An 18,505-nucleotide genomic window follows, 5' to 3' on the forward strand; every position below is an offset into this window, starting at 1 on the left:
AAGGCGTAGAAAAGTAAGTGACTGTCGGTGCTACTGACTGCCAGCAAGACAGGTTGTATTGCAGCTGGTGAATGGAAAAGTCATTAAAACCTCTTTGAGTGTCATTAAATACAGTATGTAACTTGAGAGCACAGCCTGCCGTCACTCCATGTGCAGACAATCGACCCACTGTCAAGATAGCAGAGACTTGGCTGAGACGCAGGCAGGGGTAGAGTGGAGTTCAAGGCACACATTGTGTGCTTTCCTCAAGAGATTGTCGATTGGTGGAAAATGCATAGCCACGGATGGTAAAGGTGCCAAAGCAGGACAAGAAAGTTAAAAGCCGGGCTGAATTTCCTGTTCCCCATCTCAGTGAACAGGTTCTGGAGATGAGAAGGGTATTACTTTGCAAATAAAACACTGTCCAGAAAAGGTTTGAGTATATGATTTACAAGCACAAAATAATCTTAGTAAATATCCTGATAATAGTACTAAAGTTAAATATGACTCATTTGAAGGAAAGGAGCCTTGGTAAAATAATGGATGGATGCTTCTTAAGAAAGTATATATGTTTATAAAGATTAATAATCTGATGTCAAAACAATGACACTGTGGTAAAATACATTATTTCCACTGACAAATATAGTTCACAAAAAAAAGTTACAAAGAACTGTCTATTAATAATGTCAGAATTGACCTTATTTTGCTTCAGGGAAAAAAAATGAAGTTTTTTTTTTTTTTCAGAGTGTCTTCTCTACTTTGAAAATTTATTTTGTTTTCCAAATATTTTGGAAAAATGACCAAAAGCTGTAAAACACTTTTTCATACCTATCGGTTAGCAATGTCTTTTTTTTTTTCTATAGTTTTCCCTTTCCTTGAGGAACTATTACACAATTTTAATTCACTGAAGCAGTAAACCACAAGCAGATTTTGTGAACTGTGAGGAAAAAAAAATAAAATAGAAGTTAATTTGCAAACATTTATTCAAGGATTTTGACGGGAAGAATTATGGTCAATTAGTCAAACGAAAATATATGTGATGTTTCTTTCTAAATCAGATTAACTCAAATTCAGAATACAGAGCACTCACAATTAGTTTTGTGAGATTGATTTAGAGATTTTGATTATTTTTGGTGCATTATTTGATGTATCATGTAACAATCATTATTCCACATAGGAAAGTTAAGAAGCATAGCTGAGTTTTCAGCAATTGTTACCTGACACAGTTACAGAAAATATTTGTCTAGTTTTCATTTTTACTATACTTACTACCTTGCTGAATAAGTCAACTGATTCTACAAGCTACTCTTTTAAGTTATTAATCCTATAAGACTGCAACTAATTAACAAGGACACATGAGAGAAGTAAGTATTATTGATGACTGTTAAGCAACTTACAAGGTCTATAGATGCACAAAAGGAAAGCAAATTTTTCAAGATGTGATATTGAATATCAGATTTTTTTTTTCTGCACTCAGTGCACTGTCTTTGCTTGTTTCAGTAGTTAATGCTTAATTACTTGTTGCAGAAATGCCTTTTAGTGTGAGAGGGGAGAAGACAAAGACAGAATAAGCCACTCTGACAGCAAATTAGTAGCCCATCAAAGGACTGAAAATTATGTGCCTACGAAGATATCCCTGGGTGACCCAAAAAAGTAGAAATGAAGCTGTTGTACACTGGGATCTCACCATCAAGAGGCTTTCATTTGTTCTCCTGGCAGATGTCAGAGATACTCTTGTGCTGGATAATCTTAAAATGGCTCATCATTTTAAGTACTTAAAGTACTGTGGGTGCAGTGAAGCTTCATTTGCCTTAGATTTTGCTCAAGCCTACATATGCGTCACTAATATTATTTTATTAATCTATTTCTGTAAATTGCAAACATGTTACTTCTGCTGTTAACTAAATGTACCCTTAGGTATAAACAGAAGGCTCACCACTCCTGACAGCCAAATTCTGGATTTCAGTGAAAGAACTTATGTTAAGACATTCAAGACCAATTCCTCTTTCTAGCAAGTGGCACTTTCACACTCATGCTGTAGCTTAAAACTTCACTCTAGGCTACTGTTGTCAGAGGAGTGGGACCTGGTGCCCCTCAGACATCTCAGGAGTGTGTGTAACGGGGTGGATCTTGCTGGTGGATTCCAGGGATGGGACCCACATGAGGGTCCTGAAGTCACACCACATGTGAAATGGTTGTCAGCCTCTGAGGCCAGCTATTGCTTAGACATCTAATAATAATAGCCAAATAACAATTAAAAATTTTTGAATCAGAAACATGGCTCTAAGGATCATCAGACAGAAGTCACCCTTTGGTGTGCATGTCAGCAAATAATCACAAAACAGTTCCAGTACCTGTACTACTGACAGTCTCTCTATAAGGCAAATATGAAGTAATTTTTCTTTACCCACTAAGCAGCCCTGGAGTACATATAAACATGGTGTACTTTGGAACTGAAATTTACTATCCATTTCTTCAGAAATTTGGCATAAAGTAGGCCAAAGAAATAATGGTGTGCTTGACAAGTGATCTTTAAAAACATTTTCTAAGGCTGTTATTTTTCCAGCAACCTTTTCACATTTGATTAATATTCCTTCCTGTTTTCTGGTTCAGAACATTGCTTCTTTGAGCTGCATTGGATCTAACTCTGAAAGTAAAAAAAAGAACTCAAACTTTTAATCCTAGGAAAATTGACTATTATTTCCATATGTTGGATTTATAATGTAGATTTTCAAGACACAAAAAGAGTTTGTTTTTGTTTTTGCATATGATGCAAGAAAAAGAAAGGCAAAAGAAGCTGAAGTTTTTCAAGCTAAACGTGCTTTACAGCTAAACACTTTGCAGCCATCCCAAACACAGCAGGTCAAATATTCTTGGATTATGTTCAGCTCTCTGTGAGAGCACAAGAGTTCATTCAAAATACTCTGTAAAAGAAAACAAAAGACAAATTCATTTAAAAGGGATCACAGAATTTCCCTTGGTTAAAGCCATGTATTAATAACCCACAGAAAACATTGAATCTGTTTTAGTAAAATATCTGACACTTTTCCCCATTGGAGACATTAACAATACTATTCCAAACATTTGTGGATTAGGCTGATGTAATCTTTCTGTTAACCAGAAATGATTTGGGCACAGTGGACTGTCTATATGTATTATCTGGAGGATTAAATGCTGTATGGCTACAAAGAGCTTATCGCGAACCCCAGCATGAAGTCACACGTGCTTCTGAGATGCAGTCTAAATGGCAAGGTGGCATCTATGAAGGTGTAGAGTTTTCATAAGAAATGTCCTAACCTATTTGTTTGAATTAAATCGAAGGGCTTTAAACACTGTACTTTGTTCTGCAGCAATAGCAGAGCTATAACCTCCAAACCACCACACCCACAAGCACACGCACAAAGTGTGCTTGTTTGTTTGCTTCTACTGTTTCCACATTTAAAGGCTTTTTTTTTTTTTAGAAAGATGTATTACAGCTTGGGACAAAAATGTGTGCAAAGAACATCGCTGTTAGAAGTAAACTACATCTTTTTATGGAGCCTCAGAAGTTGGGGAGTAGTGTCATAAGCATGAAGAAAGCAGAGAAGAAAGCCATGAGGAGAGAAGCAGTGGGTGGACAGTCAGCTTTGCTCCGGGCAGGTCATGTGGAGTGCCAGCAAGAGGGAGGCAAGAGGGATGGGGAAGGCCAACAGGCCTATCACAAAGGCGAGCAAGAGACCATTGTGGCAATGCCAACACAGAGGTCTGCCTGGGGTGCTGGTGCCCACTTGGGCACCAGATTTTTCCTGCAATGAATGGCCGTGACTACTGACCGCAGAGCCCATCTCACATCCAGAAGCAGGGTGTCCCTGGTGAAGGGACGTGGCAATTGATAGCTCTCACTAATGCAGATGAGTTTTAGAAAAATAACTTTCATTCACAGATCAATACCAAGTTCTTCAAGCTGGCAGTGAAGAATACAAATCTTTTTTTCTTTAACTTGTGAACTGAATAATTTTAATATGGAAATCATTTATAGGATCCCCACACAAAATGTTATACCATTTTAACAGCTCCTGCTCTGGAATAACCGTACCATAGGGTATGCTTGCTCTTACACAGCTCAGATTTCCAAATACATACTTTCTATTATGAAAAAATAAGTACCTTTGGAAAGATTTAATTTTCCCAGGGTACTTTACTTCCATGCATCAGAATAAAAGCTGGTCCATACAAGCCAATTTTTTTAGTAATGTAATAAATGAGATGAAGTAATGAAAAAAAGAGGAGTGAATGCTTCCTTTGTTGGTTGTCTATTTTACTACTGATGTGAGGGATTATAAGTAATCGTAATAAATGGAGACTCTTGTCTCTATTGTTTTGGACACCTATATGAAATACAAAAATGCCCTGATAGTGGAATGCATTTACATTTGATTTTGGTAGCTTTCTGTCACTTCCACTTAATCAATCTTTGGAAACTCTTTGAAATGTACTGGTTTGTTTTGTTTTTTTTTTTTTAAAAAAAAACTATTTAAAAATAATTTTCAAGGAAAAACCAGACACGGTGAATAAAGCATCATTTATGCAAACTTCCAGAATGAAACTATGTCTACTGTAATCTTTTATAAATATTTATGATGTAATAACAGAACTTGTCCTAGTTTGCCAGAGAGTTGGGTAACCAAAAGTCATTAGAGAAATAGTAAATGTAGTAAGCAGTATCTTATTATAGCTATAAACTAATATTGTGGTAATATGCAGAAGGCTTTACCTTAAACATTTTTATATAAATTATCTGCTAAAGTCCTGAATGAAAGGAAAGCACAGTACATAAAAGCAGATGTAAACTCTACATCCTAATATTTCACAATGCTCAGTTAATAATTTCTATTACACTTTGTAAAGAGGCAGTTATACATCATACTTCTACCTGCTCTGTGTTACAGTTGGACTACCCAGCTTTGCATTAAAGCTTCCTTCTTCTGACAGCAGCTGTCATTAATCACTGAGATTTAAAAAAAAAAAAAAAAAAAAACAAACCCAAAACTAGCAAGGCTTGCACTGTGAGATACTGGCACTGGATTGAGTGTGTTAGCTTGTTTGTTTAACGACTCAAATGAATAACTTCCTTCACTCTGTTGCTCCTTGACATAGCCTGCCATTGATTTTTTTCATTCTCTGCTTTGCTTTTAAGGAACTTTTGTTCCCTGCCTCAGCAGATTTGATCCAGGACTTAGTGGCATGAAAAGAAATTGCTCCTTCAGCTTCAATGGGCACTGGAAAAGACTCAGGTTGAGACTGCTTATATATTTTAAAATAGTTTGTCTCTCGCTTTTCTACGCTGCTATAATCTCGAACTTTTCTATACTGCTATAATTCAGGAGTTTTTCCATTTCATTTAGTGGGGACTGTACCCTGTATAAAAGATAATATGCCCGTATAAAAGATAATGTGTTGATGGGAAATTTGACAAGGGTCTTGTTATAGGTGTTTGAATTCAGTAGGCACCATCTGAAGTTAGGCATTGATCACACCAACACATAGGTAAGAAGCACTTCCACAGAAGCATGTAGACGACCAAAACAGTCTTACCTTCAGTCCCTGGGGAGCTGCCAAGACTCCAAGGAAATGGAGAGAAGGATTATGTGTTTCATAAGAAATCAATTGAATGAGAGCGTTGTATAACAGCATCTCCAGAAATGAGGAAGGCTGAAAGGGAAAGAGTCCTTTAAGAGAATATTAGCATAGAGAAAGGACATTTACAAACTTTGGAATTGCATTTAAAACTTTTTAAATTCCCCCTAATAGTTCTTTATTCTTAATTGTCCACCTGGATGTGCACTGGTCATGGCTCAATCTGTGTTTTGTCAGATACTCATGAAGGAAATGTCAGGCTATGTCCTTCCAGGGTAAGAAACCCATTGTTAATTAGTTCGTTGTTACAGTTTGCTATAATGAAAAAGAAGTAGATTGCGCATTGTAACAAATTAATGGCTGTTTAAGGTCTTTACCATTGTTGTTAAAGCTGTCTGTAATGCCCACACGGGATCCCACGAAAAGAGTGAAATTAAATCTCAGCTACTCTGACTCCATTACTATATGGATGGTGAAGATACATGATGCAGTCTAATAGTTCCTCTGTTTCAGGAGTGATGCTATAGCGAGACACTTGCAGAGTCCTGCCTGTAGATTTCCCTCCCATCAGATTCCCCTCTGTCTTAAGTTCCCTTGGATCTCAACTATTTTTCTCAGTCATTTTATAGTATAGATCAAACTAAAAAATCTAGTAGATAGGAGGAGAAGAAAAAAGGAAGTTTCTATTAAAACCCAAATGAAGACAGCATATGCCCCCATTGTTGTTGAGGGAAGGTAAATGGGATGTAAGAGTATAAAAGGGTTGAAATAGCCCTTGTTCTGCCTGGGAGAATCAATATGGCTTTTCTTGGCAAGAACTGCCACAGTGTTTTATCACTGAGCACGAATGAATCTAGAGGTTCCTCAGCCCCCTGCACAAGGCAGCAGGTTGGTGCAATGCTGTCTGTCAGAGGGACACCCAGCCCTGCTGACTGCCTGTCCTGACTCCCAGCCTGCAGGTCACTGCCCCAGGACTGAAATTGTGGGTACTGCTCCTCCATTAGTTGTCCTTCCAGGCCTGTCACACAGCTCTGCACACAGCTGCCATACCGCAGGCTGTCTGCTGGCCACTCAGCTACAAGCATCCTTACACTGAGAGCCCTGGTTTATATTTACTGGAAAATATCAGAACAAGGTAGCACATTCCTAAGAGCTGCAATGCTGCTGTAAGCCTTAGCGCATCTCTTTGCACGTGAAAAAAAAAAAAAAATCTGTTTGATGTAACTGCAGCAGTTACTAGGATGCAAACTGCATTTTAGAAATTAATCTTATCTCCTTGGGAACTTTGGCCTCTAAGTACTTTAAGAATTACTAGAAATTATTTCATCCTCTTTATTATAACTGAAAGTTACTTTCCTTCCCTACTGCATCCCAGTTTTCAGCTTTCGATTCATTACAGCAATCTGCATTTGGGAATTCACATTACTTCAGTACTGCTACGTAAATCCACAGAGAAGTGCTAGAAATTTTATGGTGGTTTATACTGCAGTCAGCAACAGAGAGAGATAGGAGAGAAAGGTGTAGAATTGGCTATTAAGGATGATTGAATGGTTAAAGCTATCACTCAAGCTGTGATGCTAGAAATCAATACTTGGCATGGTGATTTCAAATCCAGCAGATAAAGACACAATAATTGCAGTATCACGTGCAAATACCCTCCAGTGCCACCCTAAGACAGAGCAATGGATGGTCTGCAGTTCAGAGGCAGGAAAAGGTCTGTAAAATGGTGTGCTCTCTAAAAAGAGTACATCCACAGGTTTTGCACAATTCAGCTTTCTGCAGCCTGTCAGCTTTCTCGTCTATGAAGCTTGCTCCTGCATAGCAGAAGTGCCATGGTACAGCCTTGTGGGTAGGACAGTTCCTGCTTGCCCCATTGTACCAAAGAAAAACAGAAAATGCCGATATCCGAGCAGCGGAAGTCGCTTCACAGCCACTGCTGAGCACATGGCTCAACGTGCTTCCTTGCCACTCCAGGAGCAGTTTGGTTCCTCTGATCTCTCTTTCTGTCTTTGATTTTTATCTTTAAATATTGACAGAACTACTTATTCCTATTTACAAATTTAGGACTTAGGAAGGTTTGCCATGGTTTTGTCAGAGAGAGAAATAAAATGAAGACAAGGAGAATTCTCATATTGAATCTGCCTAAGTCAGTGATTTTTAGCAAGTGGCCAGTGATTCTGTGGCCACTGATGAACAACTTCTAAAGCCATATAAAAACTGGAGGACAACTTTCTTTGTTGCTTGAAAGAGATAAAGAAAAAAAAAGAAAACAAAAAAGGAACAGTGCCTATACATCATTCAGATATCTTTACCCACAAAAATATCTTAAAGGCACTAGGGATTTTAGGAGTCGATGGGCAAAAAAAGAAAAAACAAACAAAACCAAACATTCAAAACAACTGGCTCTACATGTTTTCTGTTCAAGAGCTATTTGGTACATAGCAGCACAACTTCTATTATTTTGCAGTAATGATCATTTTCCATCTTAAAAGAATATTTTTTTCCCTCAGGAAAAAAGGGTGACTTACTTGTACCATTTCTCTCTACTTAAATTTTGGACAGGAAGTTTTATAAATTGCTTACATGAAGGCTCTGGCAAGAAGCTGAAGTGATCCAATAATTCCTCCTCTGTGCTCTGCCTGGGAAGTATCCCTCAGTTCCCCTGTGTACTGCAGCCCTAAAGCACTTTTCCATTGACTAGAGGCTGCTGGTGGGAAGGAAGGATGCAAAGACCTTATGCGATTGGGTTCAGGTGCCTCTGTCTCGAGTCTGCCAAGATCAGTGTGGTTTTACAGGTACCCACACAATCAAGACGCAGCTTCCCAACAGCAGTTGTACAGATTGTGTTACAGTAAGAATTCAAACTGTTCCACAGCTCTAGCAGCATAAAATAATGAAGAACTAGGGTGTTTGGGTTTGTTTTTCAATTTAAAGGGAAATTAATGAGCATATTTGCTTGTGAAGGTATTTATTTTAACATAGTATCATTGCTGTCTGGAGAAGAACTGAATACTTTAAAGCCCTTAACAAAGTTTTGATTTGTTCTGTTTTTTCTTTTTTTTCGCTAGTGGCAATCATTATTTTTCAGTATGAATTTTTAAAGTTGATCCTTGTAAGAAAAGTTTCAGATCTGCCTTTGGACAGAATTATTTGTGCCAGTATACTTGCTTGCATTACGGAACATTACCATCAAGGACTGAGCCAATCTGATTTAACAGAAGCTCTGCGGTAAGATTGGATCACAAGATGAGCCAAGAAATTCCAAGCAGGCTTTACTTTCTCCCCTAAAGGTAAGCTTTTTTATCCTGTCACTCTTACCTTTCTGATAGCAAGTGATGGAAAAATATCTCCAGCACAAATCTCCTGCAGACAGTTCAACTACACTCTTGCATTTAGTGATGTGGACTGAAAAGTTATAGACATTTTTTTTTCCTTTAAAAAGAAAAGAAGGTCCAGAGAGACACATTTGCTGTGGATAAAAACAGTGATTAATTTACATGTACAGCTGCCTTTGAGGCTGACAGTCATCCACTTGACGGGAATAGAGCAGCCAGATCTACCAGAAATGAATATTTCATTGCAAAATTTGGCTCTTTCTGATGAACAGGGGAGAGCTCCTGGCGGCAGCACTGCCATAGGCCAACTTCTGTCAGAGCAAGGGAATTGCCCTGACTAGAAATGAGCTTTGTAGCATATAAATGGCCTTTGTTACAACACTTTTCAACTAAGGAGTCTTGAGCCTGTGATTTTCTGATCTTTTACATTTTGATGCTATTTTGTGTGTTTCATGTTGTTAGTACATATTTCTTTGGAAGAAACTAACATGAAGTTGGTAGTAATGATCAGTGTGACAAAAAAAGTTCCAAAGGTAGAATGATAATTTTATCTCCTGGAAGGACAAAATAATCAAGATTTTTTCTTTGTTTTAGTTAAGGAAGGTCTTGAGTGACTAAGGACAGTTGCAAGAAATAACTTGTCTATTAAGTCTAAGCTAGAGAAGATGTCTACCAACCATCATCATTGCGCAAGCCCTAATATATCTATAGTTGGTTTTATTCATTGGTATATTCTCTGTATTATTAGTGTATATTTTGTTCTTACATATTTATTCATCTATACAGCTGAGTTTTTAAGAATAGCTCCTTAATTTTTCTGAATGAGTAATTAGAAGTTGATTAAAGTATATATATAAACACCTACTTAAACAGTAAATGATCTTAAAAGAATATTTGGACTTCTGAATAGGGAATGGAGTCCCTTACTTGGAGATATCCATCTTTTGAAGTCTAGCATTCCACTGGATGCTGTATGTTATGAAACTACTGCAGATCCAACCACTATCTTTTGCTTACTGTACAACAGAGAATTGTTTACTTCAAGTTTTTAGTATCAGAATCATCCAAGAAGTTAACAAAAATCTGAATAAAAATAAGTGATATTTAAATGTCCCTGATGGCTTGCTGGATGTGAACCAACATTGCAGAAGCTGTAACCAGTAGGCTATTGGTTTATGATCTACTTATCCATAAACTAACCATTATTATTTATTTCTTTACTAGAACAATCAAGATGGATTGCTATAAAGATACTTATCCCAAGATGTTCCATTAACTGAAAATCTAGGTCTAACATAATACCTTTGAAACAATTAGGTCACAACATTTCTAGCTTGATTCATTGTCCATCTATTGTCTTCCAGAGAAATAAACCATGCAGTCAGATTTATGTGCTTATTGTATAAAAATTAAAGACTCACTGGTTTTCAGAGACACCTTTTACATTGTGCTATCAATAAACAGAAATGTAACAAATTTAGCAGAAAGGTTAAGCGCTGCTAATCCCTCAAAGAGAGGGCAAAACTCAGTCTCTGTAATTTGAAGAAGTCAACAGCTGTCTACAGGAAACAACAAAGATACTTTTCAGTTTCCCTGTATTTTGCATCTTAATAGATTAGGTCCAGATTCTACTAGCTTTACACATGCAATTAAGTTTTTTAGTCCATGAGTAGTCACATACGGTTCAATAAGAATGTGGAGGAAGTATGGTATTAATCACTGCTAACAAGGATAGCAGGATCTGCTTTCATTGGTAATATAAATCAAAAGCATTGTGTGTTTAACATTTTACAGTCTAGTCATCAAAAAATTTAAAATAGTATCCAGAAAAAAATATTTTCCGTCTCTCATTCTTTCTCAGTACTTGTACTTGTCTGTCTTGTGATGGACACTAATTAAACTGGCATTCAGTGCAAAATGCAAAGAAAAGAAAAAGGAATTCATTAAGTTAAATAATTATATAGGAAGTTTCAGTGATCTTAATGCTGCTGCTTTTGGGGCTATGAAAAGCAAATAAATCTTGCAGAAATTTATTTTCTTGTATGTGGAACAGTTGTTCCTTGACTTGTGTCTGAGGTACAACAAATTTTGCTGAAAGAGTGTCCTCTATATATCTCCTTGCAGTAATTATATACTCGGGGTCTAGGAACAGCAATGTAAATACAGAAGTTTATATTATTTGTAACAAATGCAGATGTTGTGGCACATAATTTTTCTCATGTAAAGCAAAACTTACCTGGTTTTCCTAGGTACTCTTCCTAGGTACATTCTAAGATTAATTGTTTGTACCTCTTCTAAACAATTCTAAAAAGAGGTAAGTAAAAGAAAAGGTGTTGGGTATTGTGCTTAAAAAAGACTCAGAGGAGAATGTGGAGAAATGTCCCAGTATGTTCATTCAATAACATTTACTGAACTGCCATAAGCATCTAAACATATTTTCAAGGAAAAAAATTAACAGACACATCTGATACCCTTCCTTTTGAGTGTGTTTGGGTTTTGGCTGTCCCTGCCATTACTGCCTCTCTCCCTCAAGGAGCAAGGTGAGCTCAACACTGGCTTCTGCTCATGTAGAGGGCGAATGAGCTGTTCCATCCCTCTTTCCACTAGCATCCCTAGTGCTCTTACTTAGCTATGTTCGTAATATAGCAGTGTTCACATATATTTTTAAAGAATGTATGAAAAATAAGAAATGAGAAGACAATATTTTATATATTATCTTGGTTTTTTTTTCCTTCTGAGAAGTATAATGAGCAGAGACTGTTTTTTGACTTGTTCCAGACAAGTTTCTTCAGGGAAGAGGTGCTTTCAGGTCAGAGACAGCTATTTCAGGAAAAGATGCTGGCAATATCAGATCAGGACTTCCACCAGTGAAGTCACACAGGTTATTGTGGAAGAAAATGCTTGTTAATGGGTCAGGTGTTAGTCTTAGAACTCACCAGGGTTTGCATTTAACTTGGAAAAAGCAAAAGTCTCTGAATTATGTTTAAAAAAACATAGTGTAACGTTTTCAGAGTGAAATGTTAAACAAATGCATTCTCCTGCTTTCAGAGTGCTATTAGCCAGACTATCATCGATTTCTTTGACAACAATTGCAAAAACTGTAGCGAGAGTTGTAGTGATGATGGACGGCAAGATAAGTTATGAGGGAAATGTAAATTACTAAATACTGATTAAATGTTGAGAAGCAGCTGAAATGTTTTGGACCTCCAGAAAAAAAAAAATAAGAAATTTGCAATGATTGAAAATTGATCTAAGGAAAATATAAATTTGGAATTCTTAAGTGCTACTGAGAAGGATCAACTGGACCCTGAAATAATCTCTCATGAAAAGTGATAAAAGCCTTAAAAATGTGACTGTAGCTGTACAGAACATTTAAGAGTGTAACATTGATGATGGGATGGACTGCATAAGCAGTCCATATTAATTTCCCACATAAGCTTTTTGTGTGGCTTCATGAACACATTCAAGAAATCTACAGTACATAAAAAACTGCGGCACACCCCTATCATACATAGAGGGGCCCTTAAAAACTTGTATGGCTGTAAAATTGGCCATATGTGTTATTGTCTAAAATAGCAGCAAAAACCACAGTAATGGAAAAGAGCTTCTGAATCTGGTCCATTTTTAACACCAGAAAATACACCACATAATCTCATTCAGAAATGTGTAAAGCTCCATTTTAAACCTAATTATATTTTGCCCCTCTGATTTGATCCAATAGCTGCTGTTCCACAACTTCACTCCTCTCACATAAGCCTTCATTTAATTTCAACCCATATTTGTTCATGACTGCTTACACTCATTTGTTCTTGTGCCAGCAGCATCCTTTGGTTTAAATAACTCTTCTCTTCCCTGGTGTTTTTTAGAGAGGGCAATTATACCTCCTTTTCTTCCTTTGTGTTGCTAGGCTAAACAAGCCAAGTGCCTTTACTTTCCTCATGTAAGACAGGCTCATCATTCCCCTGATCATTTTAGCAGCACTGCTTGGCACTTTCTGCAGCTCGAGTTCATCTTTCTTCCATGTGGGTGACCAAAGTGTGCACAGCATTCCTAATGAGCTCTTGCTGATGCTTTATGCAGAGGTATTTATAGGTTCCCTGTCTTTAGCAGGAATACCTCACCTGATGCATTTGCTTTTTTCATGACCGCAGCAACGTTTGAGGCTCATAGTCACGCTGTGATTGATTAAAACACCAAATCTTTCTTTTTCTCTGTCACTTTCAGTTGATGAGTTCCCTGTTTACAATAGTGGGTCTTGATATTTGTCTTTAAATGCATGAGACGGCACTTTGTATGATTAAATTTTATCACTTCTCAGTTACCTTCTGTTGACCAGGTCATTCAATTCTCCCTGTATGATTTCCTGATTCTCCTGTGTATTGAAGATGCCTCTCAAATTTGTACTATCAGTAATTTAATTATTACATTCCCCTTTCTTGTTCCCAAGTCATTACTGCCTAAGATCAGTCTGTGCAATTCTCTGAGAACTCTAGCAATAAATTCTGGCCAGCCCTATCGGTAAAGTCTGTTATCATTTTTCTTTTGTCTTCTTTTCTCATGATTCCTGTAGTAATGACCATTTCCTTCACCTTAACCTGGCTATATCCTGTGAGATACCATTCTATATGTTACATTGAAAATAAGTGAGATATAAGTTCATCATTTACCTTTTGTTAAAAAAAAAAATGCATGTTATCAAAGGGGATATTTAGCATGACTAAAACCATCCTTGGCAACTCTTTTTGCCAACCTACTTAATTCAATTTATATTCCCTTATACTCATGTCTCTTTCTTTTAAAATTTGTTCAAAAGCCACGTACAAGGCTTATGTTGGACGGATTGTATCATGTTTGCTCTGAATAACTTTGCTTGGCATAGGTATCTTTACTGCTCTGCAGTCAAACAGTATCACTTTAAGGTAAAAGATCAATTATAAGATCTTTCCACTGGACCTAACATTATAGATCAGATCATATATACTCCAGGGACTTCATCTGCCACCTCAATCTGTGTATGTTGGCTTTCTACATGTAGACATGGCCATTTCCAATTCTAAATACAATTCTGCTGGCAGTTTAACATCATCCTCCCTACTGGACGATGAAGCAAAGGACATGGGTCATGTTTGTCCCACATTTGAATCTCTTCCACATTGCATCCTATTCCCTGAATGTTTTTCCTGTCCTTTTTGTATTTCTGGAAAAAAAAAAATCTCCTACTCAGTTCTCTGCTGAGAGGTTTGTGTATGTATATTTTTTAATTTCCTTAGCAAGGCTAATATGATTTGATTATTTTGCCTATTCTGACTTTATCATATGCCTTCTACTCTCCAAAAGATAGCTGACAGTCTTTTTTTTTTAATGATCAACCATCTGTTCTATTTCTTGCAGCTTTTAGTTTGTTTTCAGCATCTTTGACTGAGAGGAAGAATGATATTCTTTGTCAGTAGAATATTAGAACATCTTTTTTAAGCCTAAGAGAACTTCCCTAAGGCAACTTCTTTATAAACTGCAATACTACAAGTATAAAAGGGCTCTCAAGAATAGAAGAGGCCTGAGGCTTATATAAGCCAGGATCTGTTCATTGCAGAGTGAAGAGAGGTGACTGGGATGTTTTAAGTATGCCAAAGGAAGAAAATAACCAAAGAAGGGGTGAAAGGTGGGAAATTAAATATTTGAGTCTTAGCTGGGATTTTGCTTCACAGATTAACATTGTGATGGAAAACATTTATCACACTCATTATCAATATTGTCACATGTCTCTAAAGTGAAGATTGTGTTTTCTCTGCTTTTTTTCTTTGTCCTGTCTTGCTTTTCTACAATGTTAAAAAATTCTTGCTTGATGTTTTTTTCTGGTACTGAATGAGATCTTCAAATGCAGTAATTACGTCTTGAAAGTAGAGAAACGGGGACAAATGACAGGTAGAGCAAGAATAGCTGGGGCTTCCGGGATGAGGGATAAGAAGAGAGGAAATAAGTGTCTTATATTCAAATGAGCGAAGACTGAGTGGTGAAATGGCAGATGAATGGATGGAAGGAAGGAAGGAAGGAAGGAAGGAAGGAAGGAAGGAAGGATAAATGTTAGAGTGAGTCTCTGGAAAGAAAACACATGCTATTCTTAATATTTTCTTCTGCTTATGAAGGAACTCTTATAAAACTGATTTAAGTCAGGAAGAAAATGAAAGACAATTCACTTTCTTCTGTGTTTCACAGGTTTACTCTCTGTCTTTTCTCTACACTTTTCAGTTTTAGTGAGACTGTGCTGCCTAGAAAATTCACATCATGTTGTCCTTTAGAGAGAGCTGGATGGAGATGGGGTGTAGTGGAGCTTGGGCTGCTGCATGCCTTAATAGCCCAGACACCATGTCGGGCATCAGGCTGGTTGCTGGACCACGGGTCATGGCTCCACTGACACAGCTGGCAGCACAGGGTCTCTTGGCTGGCTACAAAACTGTGAAATGACAAGTAGAAATACAGAAGTATGGTAGTATAATGGAATAAATCTACAGCACCTGTGAACATGAAAGATATTTTTATATTATGCATCTGTAACATAAACAAGGTAAGGTCCTGGCCAACTGCTGTATCTGTGGTAAAATACTATTCACTAATGAAGTTATTCTCACCAAGGACTTAACTTTGTAGCATTACAGTTTACAGTTGCTTGTTTTTCTTATTTTACTTTCTACTGTTACAGTCTCAGGGTTAGAGAAAAACATTGAATGCAAGAAACTGGGTTTGTGCTCTTTAACCTTGCTTGCAACTGAAAAAGAAACAGCAGATAATATGCAGTTTCAGTTACAGAACCAAGACTAATGTATGTTGTCTATAATTCTTAGTGTCATGTTTTATTGGCCTAAGAGAAGGAGATGATCCAAATCTTCTCTTCCTGTTCTTATTTGCATTTCTTTAGTGTGTGGAAGGATTGGCAAAAAGCTCTTCTAAGCTCTGTTTCATCACGTGATATGTAATCTCAAGAAAAATGTGATGCTTTTATGTAAAATATTATGGGGGAGGATGAAGATGTTTTTATAGGGCAAATATTTGAAAGAAACATCACCTCTGACAGGGAGTTTGAAGTTAAACTAGGTGAAATACAGGAACTTTTACTAATATGTGTGGCAGCTGCAAAGTATTGATGAATATGCCACTTTAAATGTACAGGGAAATTACATCCTTGCATAAACTAGACTTTAACCTTCAAATGCTAAAATAAATGTTCTGGAAAACATTTTAATCGGCTCATATTTTCTCTATGACTGGACAATGGTGTGGGTATCTTTAATAGTTACATTCTTACAAGGGTTAGAAAATGAATAAATATTTAGATACGTGTCAATGGTTAATTATATTACAAAAAGAGACAATGTGTTACATAAGCAACCTAATTTATTGTGTTGTTTTAACTCTTGAAGCAATCCACTGAATGTACACTTTTAAGAATAACTACAGGGATCATTAATGCTTATCTGTAAAACAAGGACAGAAATAGGTCATAAAAGTGAATGACAGCTACAGCATTTATAAGAAGCATGGATCCAGTGACCTATTTCAGAGAAACATTTAATATAAATTACTGTCTTCCTGCACTATGTTGGCTCTGTCCTCACAATAAGTAAAACAGAGAAGTTATTTGTCAGGGATGCCTGCCACTGACCGGATTCTAGAGGCAAGGACACAGTTCAAGCACTTAAATCCAGAGATTGTACTACCTATCAGTCAGTAAGAGTAGCTTTCTGGAGACAGCAGTTTCTGTCATCTATTTCAGGCTCCTCCCGTGAAATCTTCTGCTTTGAGGCCCATCTATTTCCACCAGCTGCCAAGGGGCACACCTGATCTGCTACATCTCCTGGGAAACTGATGGCTGTCTACTGTTGTCTTCAAGTTAAAATGCAACCCAAGATGAGGGTCTCCAGATAACACAGCTACCTTACAGGGTTCTAAGTGTCCCACTCAAACAACCATTTAAGTAGCATCGTTTTATTTCAGGAAAGTTGTGGGTTTGCCTCATCTTACTAACAGGCCAGAGCCAGACTTGCACTGCTCTTTGTCCTTGCCTGGGCTCCTGAAAGACTCCACATCACTGTCTCCATCAGGCGGCTTAGCCTCCTGAGAGCCAGGTCAATTGCCACAACAGTCCAGATATAAGATTTCTGTATATATTTTGTTTTTCCAATGAGAGAGGAGAGGGACAGCACAGCTTAATTCATAAAAGCCAAAGAAAACTCCTTCAAACTTGGCAACAAGGCCATTCTGTCCTGCTTAAGAGAGATATCTCTTCCACCTAAGAAACTATTTGCTGCGTGCACCTGCTGTCTCCTGAGTTAGGAGCCTCTTAAACTTCCTAGAAGTTAAAGCACATGTGAAGGCAGGGCTATGTGGTGATTGTGGGATTTCCCTTGCTGAACAATAACCTGGCCAGCATGGCATGTGAGCCTGCAGACTTGCGTGGCTAGAAGAAATTACGCTAGAGGCTGCTTTTAGGTACAGATGCAGCAATATTGCAATCCTATGAACTGTAAAGAAATCAGAATCCGGAGAATGGGATGATTATGTCCTGCTGGAAGGAGTGTTAAATTAATGCAGAGAGCTATCCCTTTGGTAGATGCATAAAAACTGCAGGCTGGGTATTCAGTATCCAAATGAATTACTTGCAAAATGATTACTTGGAGCTGCACCAGCTTTTGCCTAGTTAGCATTCATCAAGACGACTGCCATAGCTCTGTTTGCAGGCCTGCATACAAGCTGACATGAATGCCAAGAGAGGGAAACATGAGAAGGGATAAAATGAGACAAGTGAGAAAAGAGAAAAGCCTCAGGAGCATAGCATGGCCGTTCACTCCACCCAAAGCAGTCCTGTCCAGCTTTCTCAGAGCAAAGCCACAGGGCATATAATGAAGAGAGATTACAACAGCTGTGCAAATCAGGCATATAAAGTTTTAATGAAAAAAATGCAGGAAGGGCTGCACTATTACTGTGGTATATATATAGAGGACTCATGTGGTATCAATATTCTTGAGTACACAGAAGCGGAGGATAAGGTAGCCAAAACTGATGACGAAAACAAAACTGTTTGAAAGAAAATTTATGTATACTGTTATCTTCCACTTCTAAAGCAGGAAGTGCTACTCCCTTCCTTCACCCACTGCCTCCTACAAACAATTCTCTCAGCCTTTTAAAAGAGCAATGACTTCCTCTGAGAAGTCTTCTCCTCCTAGGCGTAGTTATCAAACATATCTTTCCAACACTGGCTGCAGGAAATTAAAAAACTATTATTCAGGCAATAAACTCTTATTGATACCCCTGACAGTTTCTCTGGAACAAGGCATGCATATTCGCTGTCCAAAGACATAAGAGTCCAGTCTATACACAGTGAAAACTTCATCAGTCATTCAAGGGACTGGAAAAAAAAAAAAAGAAGGTTGACATAAACAGATTCCTATTAGCAGAAACAAAACTGTCAGGCATGTTTTGGGGGAGATTTAGGACAGTAGATTGCCAAAGAGGGCTCAAATCTCTTGTATGTTTTATTGTACTTTTAAGGAAGATCATTTTTCAGTCTTGTCTAAAATTTC

Source organism: Chlamydotis macqueenii, chromosome Z, assembly GCF_036417535.1.
Source record: "Chlamydotis macqueenii isolate bChlMac1 chromosome Z, bChlMac1.mat, whole genome shotgun sequence".
Classification (NCBI taxonomy): Eukaryota; Metazoa; Chordata; class Aves; order Otidiformes; family Otididae; genus Chlamydotis; species Chlamydotis macqueenii.